Raw genomic sequence first — 19,364 nt, forward strand, 5'->3', positions numbered from 1 at the left:
AATTAAATTTATTGGGGTGACAATTATTAATAAATTTACATAGATTTCAGGTGTACAATTCTGTATTACATCATCTATAAATCCCATTGTGTGTTCACCACCCAGAGTCAGTTCTCCTTCCATCACCATATATTTGATCCCCCTTACCCTCATCACCCACCCCCCACCCCCTTACCCTCTGGTAACCACTAAATTATTGTCTGTGTCTATGAGTTTTTCTTTTTCACACGTATGCTCCAATGTTCATTGCAGCTTTGTTTACGGTGGCCAAGACATGGAAACAACAAAAATGTCCTTCGATAGATGAATGGATAAAGAAGTTGTGGTATATATACACAATGGAATACTATTCGGTGTTAAGGAAAGATGATATAGGAACATTTGTGACAACATAGATAGATTTTGAGAATATAATGCTAAGTGAAATAAGTCAGACAGAAAAAGCAGAAAGCCCTATGATTTCACTGATATGTGGTATATAAACCAAAAACAACAAAAGAACAAGGCACAGACATTTCTTGGAGCCTCATTGTAATAGCCATATTCTCGAATCAGACCTTTAGTAGAAGCTTCTTCTTTTCACATCCATTATCTGGTTATTTTCTGCAAGTTTGCAAAGCAACTTGATTGCAAAGTCACATTTCTTTTACTGCAGAGAAGAATTTGGGAAAGATGATCAATGAATATGTGCTTAAATTGCTTGTTATTCAACCACCTAGTATTACAGGTTTGATAGCTAGGTCATATAAAAGAACCAGTCTCTCAATTGCCAGCCAGTCTGACAAATTGTAACAATAAAACCTAGGCAGTATGAAGGGTCTTCTGAGTAGACATGGAGAACTATTAGGGAGATTTATAGTTCATAGTTTTAAATTACAGATGAACTGTTCATAACAGTGGAAAAAATATGAGTGGAAAGAGAAAAGTCTTCCTAAAATAAAACCCTACTCTTTCTTGAGATCAGAATAAAAAAACACAACAAATTACTAGATGAGCATGGATTTGAGATGAGTCTCATTAGGGCAAAACCCTGCTCTCTTTACAAAGTAACTTGGCCAAGTTTCTCTTTGTTGGTCTTTCCAGTCATGTGAAATAATTTGGAGAACTGAGGAAAAGATGTCATACCTCGAATGTTTCTAGTATCAGAGTAATTAAGAGCATAGCACTAAATGACTTATAGTCCACATACTGAATTCTGTGGCTGGTGAGCTGTGTGAGCTTCGGCAAGCCATGTAATCACTCTGTAAATCAGTATCGTTGTTGAAAAACCAATAATAATTATGGCAGCTAATTCATAGGGTTATGATTTTAATAAGATTAGATTGTGGTGTATCTTGAATCTAGTAATTTCTCTATAAATCATAGGAATTGTTAGTATTAATAATATTAGACATTCAGACAATAATGTCAAAGTTGTTCATAATAATATGAATAATTATCATAATTTTTGGCTTGTACATTATATTTGGAGCACATAGTCCATGAATACACTCAACAAAAATTTATTCAGCACCCACCATATGGCAGGCATTGTTTTGTTTGGTTTTATTCACTGGGGCATATCAGTGAACAAAACTGACAAAATTCTCTGCCATTGTGGTATTTATTTCTAGTGTGGGTGGGAGCTAGTCAATAAACAATAAACTAAAAAAAGAAATAAATTTAAGAATATGTTTTAATGTGAAGAGTTCTATGGGGGAAAGTGAGTATAGAAAAATAAGGGGAATTGGAAGTGGCAGAAAGTAAAATTTTAAGTAGAGTAGCCTGTCAGTCAGGGTTCTCCTATTGCTTCTGCACACACACACACACACACACACACACACACACACACACACACGTATATTCTTTTAAAATTCCTTTACATCTTAAACCTTTATATACAATTTCTGACAATTAAGTTCTCAAACTCATCGTAGAAAAAACACTACATACCTCATTGCTGAATATCACTATAGTCACCTTCTAAGTACTCCCCTCAGGAAGCTATGCACTGACACCAGCACCTAGTCCACCCTTCAAAGCAATTTTGCAACTCTTTTTCTGGAATGGTCATCAGAGCTGTCATTGTATTACCCTGGATGTCCTGAATGTCATCAAAATGTCTTCCTTTCAATATTTCATTTATCTTTGGGTAAAGAAAGAAGTCACTGGGGGACAGATCATATGAGTAGGGAGGATGTTCCAATACAGTTATTTGTTTACTGGCTAAAAACTCCCTCACAGACAGTGCCGTGTGAGCTGGTGTATTGTCGAGATGCAAGAGCCATGAATTTTTGGTGAAAAGTTCAGGTCGTCTAACTTTATCACGCAGCCTTTTCAGTACTTTCAAATAATAAACTTGGTTAACTGCTTGTCCAGTTGGTACAAAATTCCTAATGAATAATCCCTTTGATATCAAAAAAGGTTAGCCATATTGTTGAAACAGGTTCGCGAATTTAGTTACCAGACCTCATCTACAAAGGGTGCTAAAAAAATGTATACACATTTTAAGAAAGGAAAAAACTGTATTAAAATTGTAATGCTCAATATATACCACTAACAAAAGATGAATACAAGTCATGTTTGACTTCTGCAATTACAAGAGGTGCTCAAAGTGGTTACCATCAGCATCCAGACACTTCTGATTAAGGCGAACTACTGCTTGAGAAATGTTGACCAAATTGTCCACTTGTATCACTGCACATGCCACTTCAATTTCTTCGCCAAGTACCGCCAGTGTAGCCGGGTTTCTATGGTGCACCACATCCTTTAAGGTCCCCCAGAGATAGAAGTTAAGGGATGTTAAGTTGGAGGTTCTGTTGCATACTTAAGCTTCCATTGTCATTGTACTTCCACAATGTTCTTGAATATCAGATATCACTTCAAAATGGTCTTGCAGTCCTCGAACGACAACCATGCTTCTGCCTTTTTCTTTGAATGTCCTGCCTGTCACATGTTGACGCTAGCATTCATTTGATTAATGCCATGGTTTGAGCGAACGTCATATTACAAATTGCTATCGTAATTCAATTCAACTTTGAAAAGTAATACATAAATAACCTCTTAAAATGTGTATACCTGTTTTTGGCACCCCTGATATGTATGTATGTATGTGTATATATATATGTATATATATGTATATATATATATGTATATATGAAATATAAACATACATATGTGTATATATGACACATATATTTATAAAAAGAGAGACAGAGACAGACAGACAACAACATTTTAAGGAATTGGCTCACATGTTGCTGAGAGCTGCCAAGTAATAAAATCTGCAGGGCAGGCCAACTGTTGGAAATTCAGGCAGGTTCTGTGTTATAGTCTTGAAGCAGAATTCCTTCTGTTCTTGGGAACCTCAGTTTTTGCTCCTGAGATTTTCAACTGACTGCATGGGACCCACTCATTCTGTTGATAGTAACCTCCTTTACTCAAAGTCAACTGATTGTAAATGTTAATCACTTCTCCAATATGCCTTCACAGAAACATCTGGACCAGTGTTTCACTAGTGTTTGAACTGAGCACCATAGCCTAGCCAAGTTGACACATAACAACTACCATGGGTAGTAAGGGCAGGTCTTATTAAGAAAACACCATTGAACTAAGATTCGAAGGATGTGAAGGAATTACTCATGTAAATATCTACCAGAAAGAAGTTTCCAGGCATATGGACCATCCAGTACAAAGTTTCTCTAAGTAGAGTGTGCCAGTATGGCTAGCATAGAGTGAAGGAGTAGGAAAATAACAAAACATGTGGTCAGAGAGTAAGATGAAAGAAGCAAATCATGGGGCCTTATAAACTATTTTAATGAAGAGATGAAAGAAGAATAACTAGAGTGTGGATGAGTATAACACTAAATTAGTGGGATATAGTAATATACATGTATAGAAATTTTTGAAATCAAGATGTTTCTCAGCATGTTCTCGGATGGTACAGCTCTGAAGAAGACCAAGGGAAGGACAGGTACTGCAATAGAAATAGAAAATAAATGTTTCTCTAAGAAGCAAAATCACAGTTATCCCTCCTGATCTTAGAATGTAGGCTCCCCGATGGCAAGCACCAAGCATGTCTTGCTCACTGTTCTATCCCTAGCGCCTAGCTCTGGGTATGGTATGTTGTAGGTGTTACTAACACTTGAAAAATGGAAGAACCCTGTATTTACAACCAATTACTCATGGAAGCACTCAGTTTGGAAAACCATTAATGCTAATTTAAGGCACTGGAATGCTTTCTTGACCGTGTTCCAGTACTCTCATTATTTTTCTTTTCCCATTTCCAATATGTTCTCCTCTCTGCCGAGATCTTGATCTTTTTATTCATTTACCATTTGCAGTCTCTAGCACAGGGTTCATAGTGCAACTCGTCTCCTGTTATTAATGCCTCAGATGTTGACATACATTTCTCCATGTTTTCTAGATTCCAGATCTTGGGAGTATTAGTGGATAATCTGGGAAAACACTTTGATTTCTGAGTAACAGAAATCAGAAGACAGAGGCCCAATCAATTGGGTAAAGGAGCTTTATTTTGAAATAATAGAAGCTGAGAGGTGATGCGATTGAAATAGATAGATTCATAAATGGGCAAAATACGAGTAGGATGAACATAAATTCATCAAATTCCTAAATACTATACCTAAAGTTTTCAACCAATCTGAGAGAAACAATAATTTACACCATCATAACTGATATCACTAAGGGAAAAAGGAAATGTAGGTTAAAAATAGAAGTAATTCAAGAATGGATTAGTTAAATTCTTGGAGCACAAAGCCATACCATTTTTGGGGTAGCATACTTTTAGAGGAATGTTCTATTACTTATATATTGACAGTGGTATACTGGAGATGTTTATCAATAAGCTCTCTAGTAAAAAAGTGTGCATGTAAATGAGTACTTAAATTTATAATAAGTTTTAATGATATAAAGGCTGCATAGCACAACATTTACAAATAATAATATTCTTTATTGTAAATTCCACATAATCAATTGATTCTTAAATGCTTTTGCTGGTTTTGTTAAATTATTCTATCTGCAGCCTACCTATGGTTGTATATTAATAGTTATCTGACAAACAGATTACAAATAAATGCTTGATTACTCTCAGATTTGACAAAAGAGTCACTCATGACATTGATAAATGAATGTAAACCCAACATAAATGTTGATTGATATTTTCATTTACATTAAGTAAGATAAAAGTGAAGCAATGAAGACGCTGGCTGCAACTTTATTTGTCCTTCAATCATACTAGTGATTTTTTTGCTGAATTGAATGATAGTTTTTGAATACTGGAAGAAAATTTTCTCATTTTGAGGGGAAATTCATAATATAACAGCTATACCATGACCCACTTTAAATGTGATCTTCATTATTGATATTTTCCATCATTTTAAGTCTAGCTAATCAACAAAACAATGAATCAATCCTTGACTTGATGTTTTCTGTGGTGTAAATACTCCCAGCATGGCCCATTTTAAGCTACCAATGTGATGTCACTGAGCTTGGAATTGGGAAGAGATCCACAGAATCTATCATTATATAGTATTTCCATTATACAGATAAAACTGAGGTAAATTATCTCAAACATAGTTAATAGTAAAATATAATAAATATAATTAAGAAGTGATAATTTTAAAGTATTTATTACCTTTGTTTTCAATATAATTTTTCAATTGTAAGTTTATATAATGTAATTTTTAAGTAGTATCTGTATTTAAAAACTAGTTGGCAAATTTCCTGAAAATTGAACACTTGCTCTCCTGTACTAGAAGCTCCAGTAACCAGTAGGTATTACCACACATAAGAAAACTCATCCTTCCCGTATATCATCTTTTGATAGATATCTTAAACACAGAACCTCTACTCATTAGAAGAACAGTTTTATCCTGTATGCCATTACTTATATTCTCCTGTAAAAGAATCAATGACTCTTGTTTCCTAGGTCCCACTATACTTTTAGGTTAGTTTCTTTAAATGGAAAAAGAAATAGACAATTTTTTTTTTTCATCTTTCCAGCCAAAATAGTTAGGGAGAAATAACCATGTACACCAAACCTTTTGTTTGTTTTGTTTTCTTTTGTCAAAATTCTATTCCAATTTGCAGGATTGGGTACTTCATGACAGAGTACATAAGATCACAACAGAAAATATCATGAAAGTTGATTTGATCAATCCTGTTTACTGTCCTCTTACATGCGAATCATTTTCTTCTCAGTAACAAAGTCAGGATTGCGAGTCCTGGCTTGCGTCCAGTTTGTTTCGCCTTCCTTTAGGTACCTAAAGTTGCCTTGCAAAACTATCCATAGTTTATCACCCATTTTAGTTTTGTTTATCGTTCTTAACACCATACTCCCAATTTTTAAAAATTGTTTCAGTCAAACACTAACATATCTATAGTAAGTCCTTGAATTATCAACAACCCTCATTGTAGTTAGTTTTCTAATGAGATAATTGTTTTTTGGACTAAATGGTTATAAAAGTCTATTTTTGGTTACTTCCAGCCATTTTGAATATGAACCCAAACTTTTGTCTAATACAGTGATGGAAAAATCATTTTATTCCTAGGAAAATAAATAGCAAAGTTAATCATGTATTTTTCAGAGCTGCTCTATTCTCAACCGGAACAGGTGCCTTAATTCCCGAAGGTATTACTTATCGAATGACAAGTGATTTTGCTGCTTTAAGACCTCAACTTTTCCATCAGTTCACTTCTGGAAAGTTTTTATTCTAAATATGTCATCCATGTGACTAAGTATATGAGTCATTGATATTGAAGTAGTGGGATATTAATTACATCTCAAATAATGAATTTATTGGGCAGGAAAACAAATTGGAAGCTTGGACTTCTGTGTTTGTTCAGAAAGAATGTTAACAGATGACATATTGCAGGCTAATCATTTATAAGCATGCCTGTTTTCCTTTTGCTATTTACCATGATAAAACTTTTGATAGTCTAGTTTAAATTTATGAATAAACATGATACAGGATAATTGGATAAACTGGAGAGTTTTTAGTTTAGGACAATAAATAAATCTAGTTTTCCCAAATAACTATTTTTCATATTTTTCCTAAGTGAGGCTTGTAGTGGATCACTCCAAGGCAAAATATATTTTTAGGCTCCTATTAATGCTAAATAGTATTGATATTCTACTTAATGAAAATGAGATAGGCATTAGTTGGATACAGAAAATGGATTTATGATTTCAATGAATCCAATGACATGTGATGTGTTTATTTGATTATCATGTAACTAATTAGGCTTCTAAGTAGAGTTGGTATGTAATTCTATTTTTATCACAATTAGATTATAGATAAGAACATCTCTGATTGTAGGATATTTTTTAAAAGACAAGATAACAAAAAAAACTAAAAGGATTACAATAACTGTCCTCTACTCGTTTCCTCGTCTCCTTTACATATAGAACATGTGATAAGTTTTGCTTGGTGAGATGATGGCTAAGCTGTTGTGTGTGTCTCCTTTGCCCCTTTCTCCTGCTGTCTGAAATGTTATGTCTCCAAGTTCAACAGCCCTCTGGGATAATGGAATGACTATGAGAATAGAAACTAAGTACTGTAAAGTAACAAGAAAGGGCTTGGCTCCTGATAAAATGGAGTCACCATACCAGATTGCTAACCTGTGGACTTCTTTCTCTGGATCTTTGGTTCTCATAATTGAACCTAATTGTAATTAATTCACATGCATTAGCATTATCTTATTTAATCCATACAAAGAAGGTAGATACTATTATTAGCATCAACATCTTACAGGTAAGGAAAGAGTTGCAGAGACAAATGCAGTCATTTACCTAAGGTTAGACATCTCAGTTTGGAGCTGAACAAGAATTTGAACCTAGGGAGTCGCTTTCTAGGACCCCTTAACTATTACCCTACATGAGAAACAAATAAGAAAATTCAACTCAGCCTACGTGATAAAAGCAGTGAGCAGCCATGGTACTGATAAATATAAAGTGACAGGTACAATTCCTCATAATTTCAATGGAACTTTACAAAACATCATCTAGTTACCTAATTTTCTAGATGCTAGTGTAAGAAATTGAGCCTCAAAGATACCAAGAACTTAGAAAGACTTTAATGTTGTATAAAATGCTAGGGCCAGTCTTCAAAATATAATAAGAGAAATAATTGTTTCCATCGAAGTAATTCACTTGTGTTTAGTGAGGGGCCATAGGGGAAACTTGAAATTATTAGTCATAGATGCTCACAGTGCTCTCATTCCTGAAAGTTCTTAATAGGGTGGCTTGGTTTTTAGAGCAGAAAAATTGGTAATGAGATGATTGATAGCTAAATGAAAGCATTTGGTCAGAATGCTAAGCTATTTGATACTCTTTCAAAGAGGTGAGATGCTACATTTCTGGATGAAACATATATTATTTGTCTCAAATATACCCTCTGCCTAGTCAGATTGCTTGCTTCTTCTTTTATTATTTTTTTTAAACTGCTGCTTCAGAACTTGTGGTTATTCCCTGTCTAAATTATGTCCAGTTAACTCCTTTCTCCAGATCCCTCAAAGCCCAGTTTCAATCCTGCTTTTTCCCAAGAGTCCTTTCCTGATTGACCTGGTCTAGCATTATCTCTGTCCTCTCTAGAATCTGACGATACTCTATTAGTTTCACTTTTTGCATTCACTGCAGTGCTTAATTAGCAACCCCTTTCAGTGAATTCCTGGCGTGTCTTTTCAAATGTGCAGCGTGCTAGGACTGTACATGACACCTTTTGGGCTTTTTTTGGTATGGTTCCAGATGGCTCTTTTGCTTCTCAGAGATCTAGACATGATTGGTTTCAACCCCAGTTAATTCCATGCCTGAAAATCCAGATTTCTCAGGATTGCTACTCATTTCTGTGGACTTTTCCTCTCATACTCTTCTCTGTTCTCATGCTGACATACACATACGCTTATCCATTATCCTTTTCTCCAGTTTTGATTAAAATATTCAATACAAAATATATAATAACCTTCGGGTTATGCACTTTTGTTGAACCATTTCCCCTTATCCTATAGACCCAGAGCCGAAGTGATTTTTCTGCTTTTATACATAGTCCAGTTTAGAAGAGTAAAAGTCAGGGTGATTGGCTTTTCTAATCACCCTAAGCATCTTTATGTTTTATGAGTAATGTAATCATCCAGTAGTTTCCAAATATTTTTGATACCATACCAATACCGGTAAAACATTTTTGAGTTTCCACCACTATTTGCACATTATTGTTTTAATGAATTACACAAATTTATCACTTTATCAATATTCTATACACGTGTAAAAACATGTATAAGATAAAATTTTGAGACAATGGGATAAAAAAATAGGAAAAGAAGTTCTAATATTTCTTGCATACCTTAACAAATGATTTTGTCTTCACTTTGGAGAGAGCTAACTTAATCTAAGTTAGCTCTGTTCCAGTCGATGTAGCATCATACAGTCATTCTAGAATTTCTCTGCTACCTGAAATCCAGACAAAAGCTAGGTTTACATCACATCCCCTCTGCCCCTCTCTCTCATATGCTATGGTTAAAGAGAACCATTAAAAGTGGCCAGGGCATGAAACACATTCATAATGTTGTGTAACCATTACCAACATATCAAGCGAATTTCAGTTAAATTTTTCCCCTAGTGGATGGATTCAGAGGGCACTGGAGGTAGTTCTGTGGAATCCAGGATGGAAAGTGACCACTACAAGCAAAGATGCCTAGCTTCCCCATTTGCACACCATGTTGTAGCTGCTGACACATGCCATTCAAACACTAGTACAACTCTCATTGCCACCATGGCTTATTAACACATAGTTGCTGGTTTGTGTTGTAAAGTAGACTGTCCCAAATTCTTTGATTCAAGTGTGGCCAGTTCACTTAGTATGGAGGTCTCTTCTCAGCTCCCATTTGTTGCTCCATAAATAACTCCCCAGTGCAAAGTTAGGAAGTTGACTAAATTCCTCTTGTGAATCAATTCCTGATAAATCAAATCATTTCCAGCGTAACCCCACCATTTGACACAGCATTCTCCTAGTACTTGAAAAACTATTAAACTGACTCAAATAATACAAGTGGTGGCAGTTGTTTTTGACATGAACAATAAAACTCAATGCCATGGTGCTATCAGAACTCCAGTTCTGTGTTCCCTTTCTCAGCTATGTTTGAGAGACCGGAAAAATGCTGGTCCAAAATGAAGGCTTAGCAATCTCAGAAGAGGGAAAGCTACTGGAGGTCAGACGGTTTGCCAAGCCCTTCACCAGCTGAGACCATATTGTTGCTGATGAATATGATAATCCTGCAACATGTTCCCTTCTAGTTTAAAGGAATAGATGCCCTCTAGTTTGCATGGCACATTGATTGGGATCATTAGTTTTGCTTTTGACAAAACATTACAGTGGTCAGTTGAGCTCACAACATGTGGAAGGGAAGTAGCAGAACAAATAGAGCAAAAAGGTCTAATTCCTTAGAATTTGGGTGGGTGTTAGGAGAGGAGCCAGGTCAATTAAATAGGTATTTTTGTAGGGACAATGAAGGGACACAGTGACTGGGTACGTCATGGTGTTATTAGTAGAGTTAGAATATACTAGAAGATGATCATATTAGGGAAGGGGGAGGAGAGTAGAACTGAGGTAGGGAGAGTAGACAGCTGTTGAGTTCAAATCAGGGGTAATTTGTCATCTGTTTTGAGACACAATGGAAGTCAGAGATCGGATGGATTATGAAGAACTTGAGTCATAGTTTCCAGCTTGCATTTCCCCATCCCTGCAATGAATTTCTATTTACTTTGAAGGCAATCTGCTTGTTTGGAGACTGAACTTGAAGAAAGCTGGCAGGGAGAAGGCTACCAACAATTAAGTTCTCATTATGGTTAATACAATTGGAGTTGTCTCTAGAGAAAGGCATATCTGTTGCAGAAAGCTGTTAAATTTAATTTTCCCCCTTCTGTCCATTTAGTCTATGCAACATTTTTTATTCTTCAGAAAGAATGGTAGATCATAAATAGGGAATGACTTAGCAATATATAGCTTTTGAAGTTGGAATACTAGAATTTATTATTAGACTGGCTTCATCTTTCCAGCCAGAATGAATCAAAAATGATATCTTTAAACATTTTCAAATTTGCCATGAAATGACAAAAGCTGGGGACTTCAAAACCAAGGTTGGTTATTTTTCCTAAGCTTGTGATTCTGAGGTAGAAGAAAATGCTATTTAAAATTGAAGTTGCATAACATCTTGAATTTTCTGGTGCTAGTTAAGCACATAAATTGTCTTCAATTTTTTTTTTCCATTACAAGTTCTGTTTTCAATAAATGAATAAAGACGATAATAGAAATTGAGTTTCTGAACGCTTCTGTCACAGGCCAGTAAAGGATGGATTTCATTTCTACTCTTTGTTAAAGAGGCAGATGTGATTCCTGAGATTAGATGATAGCTGTGGGCTGTTGGTTTGAGCTGCAGGCTAAAAATGCAAAGCTACTGGTTTCAGTTCTGGCTTTAAAACCAAGTAGACCATAATCTTTACCATATTGTTTAAACTGCTGAAGACTCAGCATTCTTGATGTTCAATGGGAGTCCTAAACATTTCTTCCGAATTCACTGTGGTAACAAGAGCAATAATAATAGCAAGGAAAAACAAACAAACAAACAAAAATAATCACCACTAATATTTACTGAACAATTACATTATATATAGCTATTGTGTTGTGTACTTTACTTAGCTTAATAAATATATAAAAAAGTTAAGTTCACAGCTGACAATGCCAATAAAAATGAAATAAAATATTTGTATTTATTTATTTATTTATTTATCTATCTTTCAGGAGAGACTAATTTGTCTAAGTTTTGTTTTGTCTCAAACACTGTGATCTCTAGGTAAATATCAAAAAATAATTTACACAAATCTTTATTGAGCACAGATTTTACCCAAAGTACAGTGTTGGGCATTTTGTAGGAAATTAAGTTGTACCAAACTCAGAACTGTTTTCAGTGAGTATATAGAGAAGGCAGAATTGTGGAGAGTGGTCGAAGGTGAGTTCTAGAATCAGATTGCCTGAATCTGAAGGCTAGTATTTCCACCCTTTTGCAAAATATTCTAATTGTTAGTACCTCAGTTTTTTCATCTGTAAAATGGTACAATGATAGTTTCTAATGCACAGGGTTGTTGTGAGAGTGAAATAAGGCAATTCAATTGAAGTGTTTAGCAGTGCTTGGCATAGGATAAATGCTCTATTTCTAGTATCATTATTACTATTATGGAAGAAAAGTTATATATTAAATAATTATATAATTCAATAGAACAGGGTAAATGACCAGTGGAAAGTATAGATGAATTATAAATAAAGTTCAAAAAATAGATTTTATTTCTATGAGGAAGAATTGGGAATTAGGATTGGAGGAGGATGGTTGCATTTGTGGTGGACCTTGACAAGTAAGTATGATTTAGATTTGTGAAGATTAAAGAGGCATCCCCAGTACAGGGAAAAGATTAATTAAAAGCACAGAGAAAGCAAAGTACAAGGCCACTAATAGGAAACAGTGATTGATCCAATTTGGCTCCAGTACAGGATGGTGGAAAGGAAGAAGTTGAGAGACGAAGTTGGAAAGGCAAAGTGGGTCGATTACATGGATATTCTTGGATGTGAATCCACTGAAGGAATCTGAACTTCGGTTTGTGGACAAGGCGGAGTCATGCAAGTTCGTGGAGGAGCAACGTGATATGATCCTAGTCGTTGCTCAGAAAGATTAACCTGGGTGTGCAGCTTAATGATAAACAGACTGGACTTGAAAGAGAACAGAAAGTTCAAGGATAATAACTTAGAATAATTTTAAATTAAGCCTAGGGAGAGATAGTGAGGCAATAGAGGTGATTGAAGCCTATTATTATTTCTTAAAAATGTATGGGTGTATTTATTTAGCTTTATTCTCCCCTAACACATTTAGGCTCCTTAGGCCACAGTGGGGGAAACACAGCCACCAAAGACTCAACCACTTCAAAATTATGTTCCCAGAGAGAAGCTGACTCAATCCTGAATTCCAGCTCAGAAAATCATTAAGAAAGGTTCCGATGGGCTCAGGTTGGGCCAGGAAAACTCATTGTCCAGCAGACGCCATGAAAAGTTGTGGATGCCATATAAGAGAATTTGCATTATAAACTGTAGAGCGGGTTTCTTAAATGTCTGTGTGCTGTGTACCTCTTCGGCAGTCTATTGGAGTCTATGGACACTTTCTCAGGATGATATTTCAAAATAATACGAAACAAGACCATTAGAATTTCAAAGGAAGGCATTTGGAGTGAACCAAACTATTCTTTTTTAATTGTGATATCTTAATATACATTGCTTCTTAACAAGATTTACTGGCTGGCCTAACAACGAACATAATTCCAAAAACTGTGATGACATAACTATTTACTTATTCAGTTTGTAACTATAACGTGATGTGAAAATATCTATGGTTTCTACTAGTGATGAAATTAGAGGTGCCCCTAACACTGCTATCCTGTTCTGCTTACATTTATGGATGAAGGATACGCTAAGGGCATTAGGGGTTGGTGAAAATAAACATGTAATTGTTTTCTCATCCGTGTTCATAGGCACCCAGAATTCTATCCACAGCCAACTTGTAGCAGGACGAGGAAATTGCTACAGATGATGGGGGATGTCAAAAGATTGTAATTAAGGGAGTAATGTAATTATAGGCACACTGTATCAAAGTAGTTAAGAGCATGAAATTTAACATCAGAAAAATGTGAGACTGTATCCCAGTTCGATAACTTTGCTATCTTTGTGGATTGATTGAACCAGTATCTTAACTTTTCTAAGCCATCTTTAAAAACATCTGCTAAATGATTATAGCTGTAACTAAGCTCTTGGAGTCATCATCAGGATTAGACTTAAATGTGAGTGTGCATGTGAGTGATTCATGAAGGTTTGGCACGGACATTTTAGGGTAAAAAGAATCATTGTGGGTATTGCTACTTTTTTTTTTTTTTTTTTTTACCTCTTATTCTTTTTGGATATTGACATACTTTTATGTATTTGTAGAAAAAAAAATCTTTGGTTATCTTCTTGGAAAGAGTGCTAGACTATTGCACATTAAACCTTTCTTGGAAGGAGATGGGGGAGAATGATATTTCCTTTTCCTGTTAGTTTGGGGTTACAAGCATAAATTCAGTGACATCTTGGAAAGAGTGACTTCTCATATGGATGGCAGATGGGACTGTCATGTTTCTTAAAATACCAACAGCATAACCAGGAAAGGCTCTATTCTAAGTTTGGGATGTAAGCTCAGTCTCTTGGGCATGGCAAGCTGTGCCTTCCAGCCTCCTAAAATGATTCCTGCTAGCTAAAATAACACTGAAGTCGCTAACATTTTAGTTGATTTTGCATTCAACACCTGGCCCTTGGTTGAGTTGTTTATACTCGTGGGTTTAATTTTAGATTTAAGCTTCATATTTTTCCTACTACTCTAGATATTCTTCATTTTCTAACTAAATTTAAAATGTTTATGATTTACCAGCAGATTCTATGGTTTTAGATCTTATTGTAAATATACAAAATGCTACAGCAGCCCATTAGTATAATCTTACTGATTTGTTCTTTGTCTCTTTTGCTAGGACACAAATCTTTCCATGCTTTCCTAGTTCCTTTTATATTCAACCCCTCATTCACTGAAAAAGCCAAGAAGGATGACGTGAAGTGGTGTTTATTTTTTGTTTGTTTAATTAGTGTTTTTTCCCCTCCGCTTTATTCTATCTATTTGGAAGAAGCTTAAATATATTCCAACAAGGCTCATTAGTCAGGCTACAAGCCTCCTTGTTATTCTATAAATTCCCTCAAAGTTTTTAGCAAAGCCATGCATTTCTCAGGAATTTCAGCTTCTTTTTCTTGCTTTCTGGAGTCTTCAGGAGTAAGGCAAATACTGAAGATAGCATTTTGTACATGTCTGGGGTCCTTTTACGTTGAACATTCTTCCCTCCTACTTGCCTTTCTAGCTTGAGATCAGGCATGACCTTCTCCTTCACTGTTTCACTGTAGGTCAGTTTCTTTCTCCAGTTGTCCAAAAACAGAACCCAACTCATTTTGTGTAGCGGGGCTCCTAAATCAGAATATTAATTAGACTTTTCCTCCTGTCAGCTTCCTCAACTCTGGATTGATATCACTAATGTCACAAATAGTGATAATTACAAGTAATGTAATTATCTCCACCAGACTGTGAACTGTTTACAACCGGAGACTTTTCATTCAATCAACTTAAAAAGTAATTTATTTATTGAGCTCTTGTTCTGTATCAGGTAAGTGCAAGGCATAGGGTATGTTATTGGTGAATAAAAAGTACATGATTCCTGTTCTCACAAAATGTAGAGTCTAATGAACTCTATATCCACATTCCCAACACTTCCCACCATATACGAGATAATCAGAAAATGTCCGAATAAATAGTGGAAAACTAAAATTGTGGTTGACAAACCTGTTGAAATAAATGACTGAATTTACCAATATCTAATTATAATAAACAGAAACTATCTTGAGAATATCCTGGGCAAAGGAAAAAGTGGAAGAAAGGTAAATTGTTTTAAGAAACATACCTTTTTTCTCAGGCAATACAAGATTTAATTTTAGAGAAGACCACTGTGTATCGAATGAATTTGAGGGAGCGATGATTCATTTCTAAAACTTTCCAGTGCTGACCTAAGAAAAGGCTGCCTACAGGCATTTCAGGCCTCTGAAACTTTCATTTCCAGCAATTATATTCAGGTAGGTACTCATCACCACACACTGACAATTTGTTTTACTGTAGTGCGTTTCCTCTGCCTGAATAGATTTCAGTGCTTCATTCATTTGAGTTTTGTTCACAAAAAATCTAATCTGCACCAACTCTCCCCACTTCATTGTAGTTGAAATAACCTGTAAGCAAAGATAATACAGAATAGATATTACTTATAAGAAATGCTCCAAATGTTTGATATGGCTAGGGGATTGTTTATTTTATTGTTTAAGGCCAAAATGAGGAGGAAATAAATTTAGGTAAAATAAGAGCAATGCAATTCATGTTGCATGGCAATGAATGTTACTGGCCTGAGGGACAAAAAGAAAGTGAAACAAAGAATAAGGAATAGGATAATAGATAAGCAAAGGGAGCTGTTTAAAACAAAGACACAGACATTCTGAATTAAATGGATCCATTGAGTAAGATGGTTTGCATTTCAAGTGACCAGTTAGGGGAACAGATTAAGAAATCTGCTTTTTTTATGGCTGAGTAGTATTTCATTGTATGTATGTACCACATCTTCTTTATCTAGTCATCTACTGATGGGCATTTCAGTGGCTTCCATATTTACAGAACAAAATAAATTAACAAACAAACAAAAAAAACCAAAACAGAAACAAACTCATAGAAACAGAGAACTGATGGTTTGTGGGGGCTGGGTGAAAAAGGTGAAGGGATTATAAAGTACAAATTGGTAGTTACCAAATAGTCATGGGGATGTAAAATACAGCATAGGGAATATAGTAAGTAATATGGTAATAACTATGTATAGTGCCTGGTCGTACTTAACTAGTCAGGGGGATGGATCACTTCTTAAATTATATAAATGTCTAATCACTATGCTGAAGACCTGAAACTAATATAAAATAATATTGAGTGTCAACTACAATTGAAAAATAAAAAGAAAATAAAAAGAAATCTGTTTTTAACAGAATGGGAAGTCACTGACTGAAGTACTATAAGCAAGTACTCTACATCTCTGATATCACTTTTCTCATCTACGTCATAAGGAAGTGAGGAAGAAGTAGTTTAAGGCCCCTTGTTATTCAAGAATCTCTAAGTTTCTCATAGCATTCAAAGGCATTAAATACTTTCTTTGGCTACTAAGTGATATCAACAATAACACTCATATATTAAAAGAAAAAATAAGTTCCTGTTGGTTTTAAACTAATAACACTACATTCCATATATATATATATATATATATATATATATGGAATTCCATATATTCATATATATATATGGAATTATTTATATATTTGTATATTTATATATGTACATATATTATATATTTCAATATATTTAGCTTTCAATATATTTAGTTATCAAATCTGTTCAGAGCTTTGCAGCAGGCATGAGAATTATGGCATCTTTCTATCAGTCAGCAAACAAAGTCAGTATAATTTTTATGGAAACTGGGTGTTTATTATAGAAACTAGAACTTACACAAATGTAGGAAGAGGTGGGAAAGTGGGGGGTCTGAAAAAGAGAAGTCAGAAGGTCAGAGTAACAGTTGCTAACACACTGGTACAAGTGGACAGGTCAGAGGCACTGTGGACAGCCAAGGGGCGACTTTTAAGGTCGCCCCTTAAAAGTGATGGAAGTTGCTGCCTCAGAAGAAGCTGTTGCCTCTACAGAGTGAAGTTACCCCTTTGTGGATCCACCACCACGTCTCGGGGGCTGGGCCTGGCATTGAGGTGGATGTGGGTGGTTACTAGGGACTTAGACCCCTTAGGAATGAAGGTTTAGGTAACACCAGGTAACCTACCAAGACCTGCAGAGGTGATCACTGATGGTGAGGGGACTTTAGAATGTAGAGTAGAGGGGGGAGACGATCACCAGTTGCAGTTTCAAGACCAACAGCAACAATGGAAGATGTAGTTCATCCCATGTACCTCTCTATTTTAAATGCCAGCCTTAGGTCATCAATATTTTATGAAGAGAGGGTCAAAGGGAACCTAAAGCACTGCTTGAAACTGTGTGGAGAAGCTGATCTGTGCTGAGTTGAGGGGTGGACTATGGCAGCCCCGGAGTTCCGCAGTCCAGGATGTGAAGAGAGAAGCTCCCTGGAGGAGTGTGGTAACGGATGGCCTCCAGCTGCATTGTTACTGGTGTATTCTGCCCTATTCTCAGCAAGGGCATGACCCCTCTATCCGTGACTGAGCCTAGCAGGAGTACTGGACTGGCCGCTTATGCTCAGTTCAGGATACCTCTACTGGGCAATTTCTTCTCTGGGTTCCTCTTTGAGCTGGCGGAGACTTTTTTGGAGCTGTAGCACAGCATGAGGCATTTCTTACTGCACTATCGTTCCTTCCCTTTCTCCCTACGCAGTAAGAGCTTCCTGCAACACTTCCAGAGCAGAGCAGCACCAGTGTAACAGCAGACCCTGCCTACTCCTGTTCCCTCTCCCCTTAACTTCACACTGGCCTTTCCCCACTAAATGACTTGTACTTCTACTTCTGTGATGACATTTGTTTCCCGAACTGACACACGGATCTAATTTTATCTCTCCCCCTCCCCGACTGCCTTATAGGCCTTCTCATTGGGATGGTGTGGGGACAGAGCCAGGAGTGCAGTTTCCAGGCCTCATGTGGAAAGGTGCTGGCTCAGGTAGTAAATGGCCATCAACTGTGATTGGATGGCCATCATCTGTGGCTAGTTGGCTGTAAGCTGTAACCAGTGAGCCACTGGCCACTAATATAACTGCCGTGGCTATGCTAGCAGCAAGCATCATGCTAGCAGCAAGATGATGGTGGCTGAGCTAGCAAGAGCGGATTGTAGTTAGCACGGTGGATTGCAGCTAGCAAGTGAGGTTGGTTGGCAGAGAAGCGGATTGTGGATGGCGGAGTGTGCATAGTGTGGCTCCTGCTTCCTGTGTCTCCAACCCAGACGCCATACAGTTGTATGACTCCCCTATCTATGGCTCTGTGGGTGTTCCTTTCTGGCCTCACCATGTCCTGCGTTCCTATGTGGGGAACAGGAGCTGAGACCCCACATGACATCCTGCATGACAGATGGTATCTATTATATTTACTGAAGAAGCACAGAGCAAGACAATATAGTTGAATGGTAACCATGACCTAGGGCTACCAATAGGTCTGACCTCGGTATCAGTTTTGCTCCGTTGGCTGCTCAGTAGTAGCTTTTTGGCTCCTAGTAAATTAGAACAACAGTGGGTGTCCACACAGAATTTGCTTCTCCCTCCACTTCTGGTAGTATACACATTGTTCAGTCTTAATCTATTTTGGTCATCTGCTGATCGTCATTTTTCAATTTGACAGTCACTCCTTCATAGGATATCACACATTTCTCATATCCTAGCTTTTGTCTTTCACTTTCCTTCAGTAACCATAGTTTCTCTTTCAGCTGACCCATTTTCATGCGTAGGCCCTTGCAAAACTCTGTCATGCTTCTCTGTCTTCCAGGAAAATTCTGCTCACCAGAAACCACCCAAAGAATTCTTGACCCTGTCCTATTGCAATCCTTTTTAGCCAGGGATTAAACGTGAATTTAAGAGTGGGGTTAGCTAAGTCATGACATTTACCTAAAACATTATTATCATTATATGCAACATACAATATTTGGTATTTGTAGTCCCTTACAATTTTGAGATGAATTGTGAATCA

This window comes from Rhinolophus hipposideros, assembly GCF_964194185.1.
Source record: "Rhinolophus hipposideros genome assembly, chromosome: 10".
Taxonomy (NCBI): domain Eukaryota; kingdom Metazoa; phylum Chordata; class Mammalia; order Chiroptera; family Rhinolophidae; genus Rhinolophus; species Rhinolophus hipposideros.